This window comes from Merops nubicus, unplaced genomic scaffold (genome assembly GCF_000691845.1).
Source record: "Merops nubicus isolate BGI_N331 unplaced genomic scaffold, ASM69184v1 scaffold7142, whole genome shotgun sequence".
Lineage (NCBI taxonomy): Eukaryota > Metazoa > Chordata > Aves > Coraciiformes > Meropidae > Merops > Merops nubicus.
The window spans coordinates 44,270-57,566 of record NW_008591672.1 but is presented as its reverse complement, the minus strand read 5'-3'; the positions used below and the strand labels follow the sequence as shown (position 1 = coordinate 57,566).

The following is a 13,297-nucleotide window of genomic DNA, read 5'->3' as shown; positions in this document are numbered from 1 at the left end:
CATTTTGGGTTATCCCAAGATGAGAATGCAGCAAGCCCCTCCTGCTGTATGGTTTCCACAGCTCACAGATAGTTTATTGAGACAGAGGGAGGAACAAACCCTGTGATGGAGCAGCAGAAGTCCTCATCCAGGAACAACTGTGAGGTACAGCATGTATGGCACCCAAGAAGGGCTGTATACCCAAAATGCATCTGTTCCCCACCACCACCCACTAGACCAGGAATGGTCTAAAGATACCAGCTCTGCTTACAAAGCCTGCCTCCCTCTAGCATTAGTGTTCATTGGGGTAGTGAAGTGCTGGGCTTAAACCCCCAGCCCTGAATGAGAGTTGGCATATGGATGATGACCACAACCAGGACCCTCCTGATTGGTTTTCACCCAGGGTCTGGCCAGCCTTGGGTGGGAACTGATTAGGAAATACCACAAGGTGCCACCACCTTCCACATTACCTTGGAGGTGGGATAAGAAGCCACCTCTATAAGAGCTGACTTGCCCCCAGTGGAGTTGGGAGGTTTGTTCATGCAGTGGATGTGCTGCATGGGAATTCTGGTTATTGAAAGGGGCTCTCAGGACAGCAGGGTGAGATGATTGGACCGATCACCTGGGTCCTTCCATGTACCATGGCATGGTTCTGGAGTGAGCTCGCTCCCTTCTGCACGTCCTGTGCTGTGAGTGTACTGACTTAGTCCTCCCTCCAGTGGTCTGTGCATGTTGGATTGTTGGTGTATGATTTTGGAGTGGAGGGGGGACTTTGGCAGTTGGTTTGCCTGTTGATGATAATATCTTTCTTAGTCAGGCAAGTGGTCAGTAGAAGAGGTAGGTATCAAACAGCAGATTCCCAAACCTTAGTCTGTGTGGTAGGCCATAGAAATGCTGGAGCAGTTCTGTTAGAGGTGTGCCCACTGTGCTTTCCTTCTTCTCTTCAAAAATTAGCAGGAGTACTTAAAGGAAAATAGTTCCTTTACCCTTTGCTTTTGCAAGTAGGATTTACCTTGTACATCTAAAATTTCCTATAGAACAAAAGCAAGTTCCAATTCTTAAAGCTGTGAAGCAACAGAGGAATGTAAAGCAACTGAAGGGTATGAAAACCTCTTGTAAAAGTTAATCATTTTCATGTGTCTTTGTGAAAGATAATTTTATGTTTATGCAATCATAAATACGCTACAAGCTAGCAGACAAAAGCAAACAGGGTTTACTTAATTTTTTCTTTAACAGTTGCTCTGGATTCTTAGGTCTTATGCTCTATACCTCCTGTCACTTAACTTGGCTTAAAATTGAAACTATTGCTCTTTGGCCTAGGACTTAGTTTTTCTAGACTCCTGCACTAGATGCTTGTACTACAACTACCCAGGTTATCCAACATCTAATTAAACACAGATAGCACCTGCATTTCTTATGGGAAGGCAGCAGAAACTGTTCTGAGCAGTCTGAAAGGGAAAGGAGTGCATTGGCAGGTAAATGAAGATAAGATGGTGGGGAAAGCAGATCACCTTTGGATTAAGGTCAGTAACAGTGCATTTAGGCTCTTCCAGAGTGATACCTGGTAGATTAATTTTGTCTTCTACTAGTAAATATATTCCTAAATATTAAACTGATCTGTATGTGAATGTTATGGGTTTTTTTGCTAATACCTGTTGCATTGATAATATCTTTATGGATGAACAGCTTTATATGTAACCTGGAAGCATCCTTACACCCCCCACTTGAAGACTTAAGTGGCTAATCCTTATTCACACCTGTTTTTTCTGAACCTTTAATGTATTTTGTATTAGGTTATTGCTCCCTGTAAAAAGCATTAATTTCTCACCTTCTGCCTGCAGCTTCACCATCAAGAAAGTAAATTTTTAGGCTTATAGTATAAAAAAAATACAAAAGCAATGACTTCTTTCAGTTTCACTTAAATATGCAGCTACTTCAAAATAAGCAGAGCTGTCTTAAGTCTGTCCCAAGTGAACTGTTTCATACTCTAGTTCCAAATGTGCCACAAACTCCATCACTGCAACCTTGTTTCAGAAAGCTGTGCTCTGAAAAAGACCTCAGACTCTGCTCCAGATTAATACCTTGGGCCTCAGTTCTTCCCAAACTTTTGCATTGTAACAGCCTTGAAGACAACTGATTAAAGACATGATGCTTTCCTATTTCTGGGTTGTGAAGCTGGGCACCAAATGGGCAATTCCAGCACCATATTGTAAGCCAGCCTCCCTGCTTGCCCATCAAAAAGGTAACACGGGTGTTACCTATGACAGCAATAGCTGCATATATCTAAGCAAGACAGGTGAATGCCCTTGGCTGTTGCCTAACACCCCCAAGTACTTTGACAATGTTTTCCTGACTACGGACACATCTGCCCGTGCTACAAAACTGAAACCCCTTTGTGCTCTCTTCGCTTGGATTGCCTCCACAGCACTCTCCTTTTGAGTGTAAAAGGAAGCAGCAAGAAGTAGAAGGGTCTTGGAGCCTGCTTGATGAAGCCACTACTGGTAGCATGTCTTTAGCCAGCTGATGACTGTGAAGGCAATATGTGGTAAGAACTGGGGGATGGGGCTCATCACCTTGCTGCCAAGTGTCTCCAGCACCAACACCCTCAAGAGACAGAGGTCAGAGTGACACTGGCCTTCTTACAGTAGCAGGACAACGGTGTCCGAGCTTCCAGTATGCACCCAAACAACACATTACCCTGCCAGTGGCCTCAAGCCATGAAGCTCCCATGAAAAAAAGTCACAGCAGCTCCAACTGTCAGCCCTGGGTGACCTTCCCCGCTCTGGGGGCTGGCCGTGGCCCAGGGGTGCCCGCCTGGCTCCAAGGGGCTGGCGGTACTGCCACCGCTCGGGGCACAGAGGCCAGGGCACGCCCCTTCTGCAGTCGGCAGCGAGGTCACTGTCACTGCGAGGTTCTTCCTTCCATGCTGTCCCCTGTCTGCAGGAAGCGCTCCAGGGCGATGGGGCGGGGTGTCGGGGTGCCAGCCACACCGCCCCCGCTTCCGAGAACCCCGGCACTCACCACTACCGGCCTCCTGCCGCAGCGCCGCGACGCCTACCTGCGCTTTCACTGGAATCCTCGACCCGGGGCTATTTACAGCCTTTTCTTAGAGAGAGACAGGAAGCCAAGCGAATTGGAGCCGTCTACGGTTACCTCTGCCCTGGCCCTTACCGGGCTCCAAGCAGCACCTCGTGCCTTGACAGAGAGATCTACAGCTGGAGATAACTCAGCATGCCGCTCAGACAGGGACCAGAAGTGCCCGAGTCTGCTCCAGCCCTCCTGGGGTGGCAGGTAGGGACCAGGAGTCCTGGTTGCCCTGGTGAGCAGGGACTCTCTCATTTCTCTCAGTCTTGCAAGAGGCCAGTGTTCCAACGGGAGGCAAAAGTGGTGCTGTCCCCATCGAGGCACCTGCGGAACACAGAGGACGGGTCCCTGGGCAAGCCTGTGGTATCCCCACCACTGCAGCAGACGCCCTAATCCCAGGTACGCAGAGTGTACACCAGGGGAGGGAGGAAGGAGGCAGGCGAAATGCTTCATGGTAAAGCTTCACCTTCATGGTAAAAGGGATGGTTCCACAGAAAGCTAAAAAGCAAGTTTTCCTCTGAATGAGCACAGGGCAGACGGAAACACAGCACCAGAGGAAGCATATCCTTTGCTCTTCTGCTGCAATACCTGCCTGACAGGGTTAAGTGCTAGTGAGCTCTACAAGCTCATCTTCTGCAGAAAAGTTTTCTTCCATCCGAAACCTTGAAGAATAGACAAAGAGCAAGGCAGCAGCTTAAAGGGACACTTCCCCAGGGAGGAAGCAAACCCTCTGAGCTAGGACGTGGTGCTTCCTCTGTGTAAGTGAATTGGAGTTACAATCTCTTCTGCCCATCAGGTGTAAAAGGCTGCCTCTGAACTCAGGTGATGCACCTCTGCACTCACCAATGCCCCATTTCAAAGGGCATCTCTTGCTCCAGGGAATCATTTTGGCTGAGAGAAAACAACCGCAAGGAGAAAACAAACATTGTATTTGGGCCACCTTTGTATGATGCTGAAGTCCTATTATAAGCTGGGCCTTATTGGCTGAGTGTCAGTGCTGTGAGGGAGCCCAACCCCCAGCGCCCTGAGCACAGCTGGGCTCAGCTGCTGGGACCCCAGGGCTGCTGAGATCCCTGTTCCGAGGCAGGATGCCCACTGGCCCCCAGAGGTGGTTCCCTGCTGCAACAAACTCACTTGTGAAATGCCTATGGGGCCCGGAGTGCTAAAGCAGGGCCAAGCCTCTTCTCCTCAGCTTTAGGCCCTGAGCACAAGAGTGCCATGCCTGAGGCTGCACACGAGGGGAATCGAGAGGCTTGCTGTGGGCACACAGGGTACCGTGGGGAAAGTCGGATGCCTGTGAATGGCACTTGCAGAGTGACAAATGTTTCCTATAGAGCTGTATCCAATGCCTAACGGGCAGCGTTCAGCTGGGTGGAGAAGCAATGCCAGGAAGCTCTCCCGCCACACTCGAAAATGCTCTGTCCTGCAGGTTGCCAGCTCCTGCTTGCTCTGCTGGACACAGCTCCCAGGCTTTGTGCTGGCTCAGGCTGCAGGCTCAGCTCTTGCATGGGAAAACAGGAGAGCTCAGGATTTTTGAGGTCCAGGCTCTTTTTGCCAATGTGAAACATCTACTGGCATGTCATAAGGACTGGAACAATGCACCCTTTTTGTCGCTGTTGAATCTGCAAAACAAAGCATATGTCTTCTCTTTTCCTCTTCTTTTCATTAAGGGAAAAAGTATCCGTAAGTTATAGTGACAGGATATCCAAAAAATCCTCTCCAATCAAAAGAACTCTAGATTTGCAGAGGCAAGTCCTCAAAAGGTCAGAGATGCCAGAACTGAGACTGCCTGCTCAACAGAAGAAACAGAGGGTGACTGAAATGAATATGCTCGGCCCTTCTCACAGAGACAGAGGACTGCCACACTGCACTCCATAAAGTAGCTGGAGAGAACAAATGGAAATATTTTCTTCAGTGTCAGGGAAGTGACAGGGAGAGGCAAAGCCAAGCAGCTCCCAGATAGGAAGCTTTAGCCTGAGATGGTCCTTCCTGCACCTGGTCCCAGCGCAGGTTTCAGTGGAGAAAAAATGAAGCTCTTGAGTCTGATTCCATATTGACTTGTTCCAGTTTTGCACCAGTTCAGCTCGCATTATTTGAAAACAAGCAAGCTCTTAGCTTTAAAAGTCAGGGTTTTTTTCTTTCTAAGGAAAGGAAAAAGACAAGAGAATAAAGGACTCTCTACCAATAATCCATTATATGGAGGCATTTCACAGGAGCTGCTTTGCATAAAACCCAGCAACTAAGCAATGGTTTTGATTTTTCCTGAACAGATACAGCAGGAGACGCTTTTTATCAGAATCACAAATATCAAGCTATATTTTTTTGTAACTTGCACTCAGATATATTTCTGCATTGTGAATGCAGTTGTAACAGCTTGAGTTGTCAACTGCTTGGCCTCTATACTAACTCTGAAACTAAACATCGAGGCTTACAAACAAATCAAAACATTTTGGCAAACCAAACTCACACAGCTATAGAGTACACACCCTTTATTTTCTTAATCTAGCCTGCCTCCCAATAACTAACTACCTCATTAGAAAGGTACCTTGTTTAGAAATTCAAGCAAACTCTAGGATCCATGCATGTGCCAAAGGAAAGGCTTTTTTTTTTTTTTTAAAGTTTCATTTGCTCCATGGTTTCAGTCACTCAGCTTATCAGAGAGTGTGATTTATTAGAAAAATACAATCAACGAATAGAAATTAAAAATCCAGTGACCCTTCACTGCAAGGAACAGGAGTTTTACAAGCATTACTGATGAGAAAAGAACATCAAATGACCCACATGCTGGTAGCTGAGCAACTGCAAAGCTGACTTTTTCCAGTCTACAAAATCATGGGATTTTTTTTTCTTTAAAAAAACATAACAGCCAGTGTTCATGTTCCCAAGTGGAAAAAGTGTCTGAGGACCTTATTTACAGACTTGGAAGGGCAGGCTAATTCCTTGTCCTTGTAGCTAGTTTTAGGAACTTTCAGGTTTTTCTTGGCAAATACTCAAATGCAACATTGATGTCTTGCTCAGGGTAGCTTTAGTCAACATGTTTTCTGTTAAACTCACCTGCAGTGTGAATTGAGCAATTGTGTGGCCTGATTACTACCAAACAGTTATTTTAAAAAGTAATCCTTACAGTTAACAAAATGACAGCAGAGGCCTTGGCTTAGAAAGGCACCAGGAAGAGAGCATTTTCTTAGAAAAGCATAGTTCTCAGTAAATAAACCACAGAGCTACTGCTGTGCACATTAAACCACAAGGCTATATTTATATAGAATTAAGGGTCTTAAATCCCACCTCCACCCCCACCCCGTAGCTTCTGTCATTCAAAAGTAAGGATTTTCAGATGTACATCTAGTGTTTTGACTCCTAACACAACCTCTTGACCCACCCTATCAGGCATCCACATTACAGCCATGGGGAGCACAAACTCTTTTTTCCATAGGACTGTTCAATTTAAGGCATCTGAAACATCTCCACCACTTATTATTATTGATCTTCTGGGTTACAGTTGTGCTGAGAGGCCCTGCCGTGCCAGCTTCACAGCAAAGTAAGAGTCCCTCTCCCTTGTAGAACTGCCATCCAAAGAGGCCACAGAGACACCACGAGTCAGGGGAAGCAAGTGCTCCAATCCCAAACATGGACAAGAGGAAATAAATTGGTCTCCTAAACAAGCATCCCAATTCAGAAACACACTTCAAAAATGCCCATGCTTAACCCTTCACAGCGCCCTGAGGGACTAGTGAACTCCAGAAGCTCCTGCTTGCCTGGACTACGTGCTATGGTCCGTCCTCAGCCGGTGCTGTCACCCACACGGCCAGTTTGGCAGAGCCACTTCAGGCTCACTTGATTTTTCCATCAGAGAAGCATGAACAGCCTTTACAGCATGCTGGTACCCAAAGTTGGATTCACATGAGCTGGTTACAAAAAGTATTTGGCAAAGCAGCTTCTGTCTGGGGAGAAAAGGAGGGCAAAGCTCGTGGAATGGGACTGCAAAACAATCATGGAGATGTCATCCTATGCCTAATGCAACAAACTGCCAGTAACATTACTTTTGTAAGCTTGTTTTTGCTATTTCATTTAGGCAAGAAGAAACAGGAATTAATAGCACTGCACCTGCACTGCATAACCCAAATCGGAGCTCCAAAGACACAGACCATCCTCAGGAGAAACAGACTTTTTGGGGCACATCCCTTACTCCTCCAGTTTCACATATGTCTGTCTCCTTCCCACGGAAATCAGGGGAAGGAGGAAAATGAGTCTTGTCCCAGAACAGCTTTCAGCATCACTGAAGGAAGCATCCACTTGAAGGTTGGAGTCAGAAGGTAGAGAGACTCACCCAAGGAGCTCCGCAGTAGTTTCTGCCACAATCTAAATAGGCTCTGGGCACCACTGAACTGAGTAGTTACTGACTGCTACTCTCGTTGGCTTGAGTTGAGCAACGATTTCACATAGTTGCCTCTAACCCCATCAGACTGACAGTTCTGTGAGGAAAGTAGAAAGACTCCAGGAATAGCTAGGGAAAAAAACACTGGGTGACTCACTTCTCTGTATCAAATAATATTATTTTGTATCTGTAGAGATACATCAAGTTTATTCCACAAAGCAAATAATAATTTTCCCCCTCTTAAGCCAGCTGATTCAGTGGGGCACCTGTTATCAAGGAGATTGAAAACACGTGGGTCTGGGCTGAAGGTACAATTGGCTGGTTGACCAAGCCAAAACACTATGTACTGCAGTTTCCAGGATGCTGAGAAAACAGGCAAATGTGGGTTAAAAGTACTCAAATGACCCAGTGTGGAAATACAAATATAATTCTGGTACCAATGAATTCTGTATTAACAACATATTCACTGGCAGGAGGAGAGGAACATTTCTGTCACATCTCAAAGGCAAATGGGAAAGCAGCATTATGCTGCTTGGAAATATAAATACTGCTTCAGTAATCCTTACTATATCTAAAGAGTTTTCTGTTTGGGGATAATTAACTAACTTTCCCTCCAGGCACTGCCTTATGTAAGTGCTTTGAATAATAAGGAAAACAATGACTGAAATAGTCATTGTGTTCTGTAAGCTCATGTGCCCCATAACCTCATTAGGGGAGACACTTTGGACTAGTTTTATTCCCTGATCTGCACATGCAGCTCCCACTGAAGTCAGTGAAAGCCCTATTTATGCTTTTCCAAGAAGAATTTCAGCCATAATGTTTAAGTACAACGAGCATGAAACAAATCCATTTGATATTGGGTGACTGGAAAAATGCCCCAAGTATTTTCAGATGGCAGTGTGGAGGACACTCCAGATTCCTGGGTTCACCATGGCTCAGCACTAATTCGTGAAGCAAGAGTCTGGCAATAAGAACAAAAGCATGCAGATGCAGCTATTGCACATCTTGTGATCAGATTTTAAATGGAAAAATGGTTGAGATACCTGAGCACAGAATAAACTGTTCTGATCAAGGGAATACACAAACTGAGTGGGTCTTGAAATGTTTCAAGGCAATCAAATAACATGAAGATATCATTCTACCACTACATCACTATGTATTACACAGTTATTACTGTAAGAAGTAAAATTTTTTTTGGTGAATTTACTGAGCAAGAAAATCCTTGTTTCATTTATTCAAAACAAATTAGAAGGAAAAAAAATCCAGAAAACAGACCAGCAATTAAGAGGAGGGGAGAGGACAAACAAAATCTCCCACTTATGGATCTGAAATGGTGTGTTGCATACAGCACAGCATAGGAGCAGTCTCAGATGAGGGACCAACCAGTTCATGCTTGCCACCTGTATTATCCAGCACCTAAATTTAAAATTGCTGCATTAAATTAAGGGTGAGGGGTTTCTAGTTTATGTCTCTAGACTAGCTGATATATACTTTTTGCTTTTCTATACTCTCAGAAATTTGCAGATATAAATTTAAAAGAGTGGCTTAGATCTGCAGAATCTTTAAAATGTACCTCAGGAAGTGAGGAATCCCTTCTTAAAATAAAAGAGATTAGGCAGAAGAAACTTTCAGAACTGTAAAAGGGAAAATATCAATGAAGGTGTTGCAAAAGCCTTCATGATGAGCTCACTTTAGCTACAGAAGTTGTAAAAACACTATCACTGGATGCATATAAAAATTTACTAGGCTGTCACAGATATCTTGCATCCTCACTCGCAAGCTTTTCTGGTTAGAGCTTCCTTTGTAACAGATTGGTGGTATGAGGGACCAAATTCCCAAGCACTTCTATTATCAAAAAGGTTAAGCATAAGACAGCAAAACATCTTTTCACTCTTGAAAAAGGTGAGCTGAACAAAACCTGCACCATGCCTTTTCAGCAGACTGTACCAGTTTTGCACACAGCAGAGGAGGTAATTTTACCTGTTTAATAGGTACTAACCAGATGAGGAGGCTGGGAGCAGAAAAGCTACCAGCTGTCTCTGGAAATTTTAGTGGCATCAACAGATGTTTGAATTGACTCCCCAGCTCCAAATAATCCTTCCTCTACAGTGCCACTGGACGTTCAAAGAAAATCACACCTCTTTGCAACTGCAGCAATCGAAAGGACCTTATTTGGATTCCTCCCTCCTGCTCCACTTTGCACTGCGAATACATGGCTTCGAGAGCATTCACAAAGGGATTTTTTTTTTCCCTCCTCTGGCTTAAACAGTGAATGGCAGAGCTCCGAGTCTGAATAAACAGTGTGGGTGGTGACTGCTCTGTGAGGCCCATGTAAAGGATGCGATCATTTTCTGACTCTGTTCAGCATTAAATCATGTGAAACTAGCTTGATTACCACATATAACATTGACTCTATTACAGACTATAAAGTACCATGTATCCTTCCCTAACTTTGCAGGGGAAAAAAATAACAATTAATTCTCCTAGCTTCAAGTGTTTAATTGTGTATAAAGTTCATTGACCTCACTAGTTGCTGTCAGATGATCTTGCTAAGGCCTGTGAAAAACATCCCAGGAATGCAGTGATGTGGGCAGAAACAAAGTGAGTTCATGCCACAAAATGCTTTAAATGGAACAAAATCAGCAACCAGCCGGAGAGTCTGCACTGAAAACAGGACTTTGGAATAATCACTGGTTTAACCTCACCTAAGCACAGCTAGTCCTTGAAAAGGGGCTATTATAAATCATAGCCTTTAAAAAAATAAATCCTTTAGGAATCCTGCATGTGACTACGTGAAGTAACTTTGTTTACTGGGAAATCTCTGCAGCTGACTGGGAGTCAATGTTTTGGCATGACTGGAGAAACTGGAACAGGAGATAAGCTGGGAAGAAGGGAACCAGGTTTTGTGGGCGGACCAGTTCCCATTAAAGGTGACCATAGTCTCTTTGCCACCACAACTCCATTTCCTCCTCAAGAAAAATGGAAATAGGACTGCTTATCTACATGCAGACATGCAATGCTTTTTCTAGGCAGGGAAGCCACTGTGAACGGGAGGAATTATCACATACTTGGCACATATATAATTACTCCTGCTGCATTCTTTCTAACATCTCTCTGAAATACAGCTTCTGAGCTGTGTTACAGGAAATCTCTTCCTGAATGACCCCAGAGAAGTGTGTTGCATTACCCATTTCATATGCCGTTACCAAATGAACAAAATCAGCCTGAATTCTCCTGGTAGTGCCCATCAAAATATAAACTGCTCCGTGTACATGCTTTTCACAGTTGACCTATGCAGTTTCAGAGGGATGTCACAGCCATTTTCTAGGGAAGCAGCACACGAAACACTGGTTAGATGGGAGCCTTAACTAAGCCTTAAATTGTAGAACAAGCTGAAGGCCTATCTGCCAAATCTCTGTCAGACTGTGAGGCCTTTAGGACTGAGACCAAGACCACCTATGGGCATGGACAACCTTTTGATCATCCCCACTCTGGTCTCAGGGCAATGTGGTCATATGAGCCTGGCATCTCACCAGGGCTGGAAGCACTGCTGTAGAGCTCACCCCACTTCTGGTGTTTTCATGGTTGCCTGCAGCAGAGTCTGACCATGTCCATGAAGCATGACCAGGCAAGCATCACCATGGTGCACTCCTTCACAGCCATTTATTTCCTGTCCTCTCCTGTACAGCTCTCACAGCTCCTTCTCTCCTCCTCCTCTCCAAAGGCTGATGTACATGAGGAGGGAACGTACGGCTCATGGAGAGTTAAGTAACAAGGTGATTGAAAAGCTGGTCTGAAGTGATGACCTAGGAAATAATACACTTTCATCACATCCAGTGTGTTGCCTGTCAGCAGCTCTCAGTTTGTTGTCCAAATCTTTTCCAATATACTTCTGATATTTTGCATTTCTTATGGTGGCTACAGCAGATGAGCTCTTGACCAAATAATTCTGTTAAGACCATTTTCCATTTGGTTATTTAGTTCATTTTGGTGATCATAACAGGCTTGGATTATAACTTCTACCATCTGGAATTTAATCTTCTTCACAGACAGATAAAACCAGATAATAGCCATATTAAATTGTGGATTATGATTTCTCTTGCTATTAAGTTCTAAAATCTTACCCCAGAAGGGTATGGGATTAAGAAAACCTATACTATTAAGTGCACTGGAAAAGATGCAGTTCATAATTTCTCATTTCTATCTACTCATAATCAATTATAATAGTGGCCTTAATCTTTTAAGAAAACACTCCAAACTCTGTAACCAAAACAAAGTGTATATGGGCAAAGGGGATTTAATTAGTTTTTGCTTTTCGTTACCCAGTTGCAAGTGTTTTTGTGGTAGAGGAGGGGGATGGAGAAAGAAGAAAAAACAGAAAGTGTGATGCAACTTCATGTTTATGAGAAAAATGTTTAGAGGACAAAGGTATCTATGAAATCAATGAGTTCCAGGCCTCAGCCAGCATTTCATGCTTTTCACAGATGATGACTTATTGGAATGCTTTCCAAAACAGCAAGATTCTAAAATGGAGTTTCTGCAGCTGCAAATAGGTAAAAAACCCTCAAACCTAGTTCCTCACAGAGCTACAAAAAATCAAGCAATTTCAAGGTACTTTTGAAAGAAGACCATAACACACAATGACATACCATCCTTCTGGATTGTATTTTTACTAATAATAGAGCAAAATACCTAAGCAGTAATAATAAGAAATAGGCTTCTGAGCAATGCTCAAACGTCTAAAGGTACCACAAATACCTGTTCAAGCACTTCCAAAATTCAAGATAAATACTCTGTAACAAAGGCCTTAATGTAAGTATAACCTGATTTTATTACCCAGAAACCTGTGCTTCACCAGAATAAACTGAGAGAGAATTCATGGGGTTTGCAGCTTGTCAAAAATAGAGAAGACGTTAAACTTGCCTTGGGGTAAATATAGAGATATATATAGAGAGAGATATATATAGAGAGATATATGTATGTGTGTGTATATATATGTGTGCATATCTGTATATATATATATATGTATATATAAAAAAAACAAACTATGCAATACCTGGGCATTAATATTTCCTCTTAGATGAAAATGGCATTCTCTTTTGTCAGGACTGGAAAAATACAACATTAGTAATCCAAGATCAGCTGGTGAAAACCAAATAAACCTAGGAAAGTCTGCACATCAATTCGAAAGTTCTTGCCACATCACTCCCTTCAATTTTATTTCAGGAAATCTAATGCCTCCTGGAAACAGGAGAAAAAATAATCTGAAAAAATCATACACTTCAGTCATGCTTGATTCTAAATAGCACCTTGAATCCTATCCTCCTATCTCCTGCCTGCTGTTTAAATGAGTCAAAATTATTTTATCAGCCCACTAGATAAACTTTCCTTAGATTAGCAACCCCTGCCTTGTACCACCTGAGTGCTGTGTTTCTGGACTGTATGAAGAAGGGGATTGCTATGTCCAGTAGTTCCTGACACAATGGACAGCAAAAGCATGCTGAAATTCAAATTAAGATGACAAGTATTATCAACGTATACATTAAAAAATACTTTTATTTTTATAAGGTTAAAATTCACAGATAGCATAGCGCTAGAACATTGGATACTCTTAGCAAAGTATAATCCTGCCATTCCCATGGGATATGGCATGTGTTTCAATCCCTGGTGATTTATGAACTATTGGACCTTGAAACCCTTGCTGCTTCTTTCCTCTAGCAATGTTTCACTGGCATGGGTCCAGCCCTGAATACAGCCAGTCCTCAGTCTCTGACTATTAAAAATATTCGGTGCCTCTTCATTTCAGGGTATGAGTCCACACAACCCATTCTGGAAGACCAGCTGCTGGACTTACAAGAT

The 13,297-nt window shown here is 43.6% G+C and overlaps 1 protein-coding gene across 1 annotated transcript in view; it reads right to left on the bottom strand.

Moving 5' to 3' along the window:
• BCL2 (B-cell CLL/lymphoma 2) overlaps positions 1-13,297 on the bottom strand; it is a 92,843-nt gene that overhangs the window by 36,424 nt on the left and 43,122 nt on the right. The window lies entirely within an intron of this gene.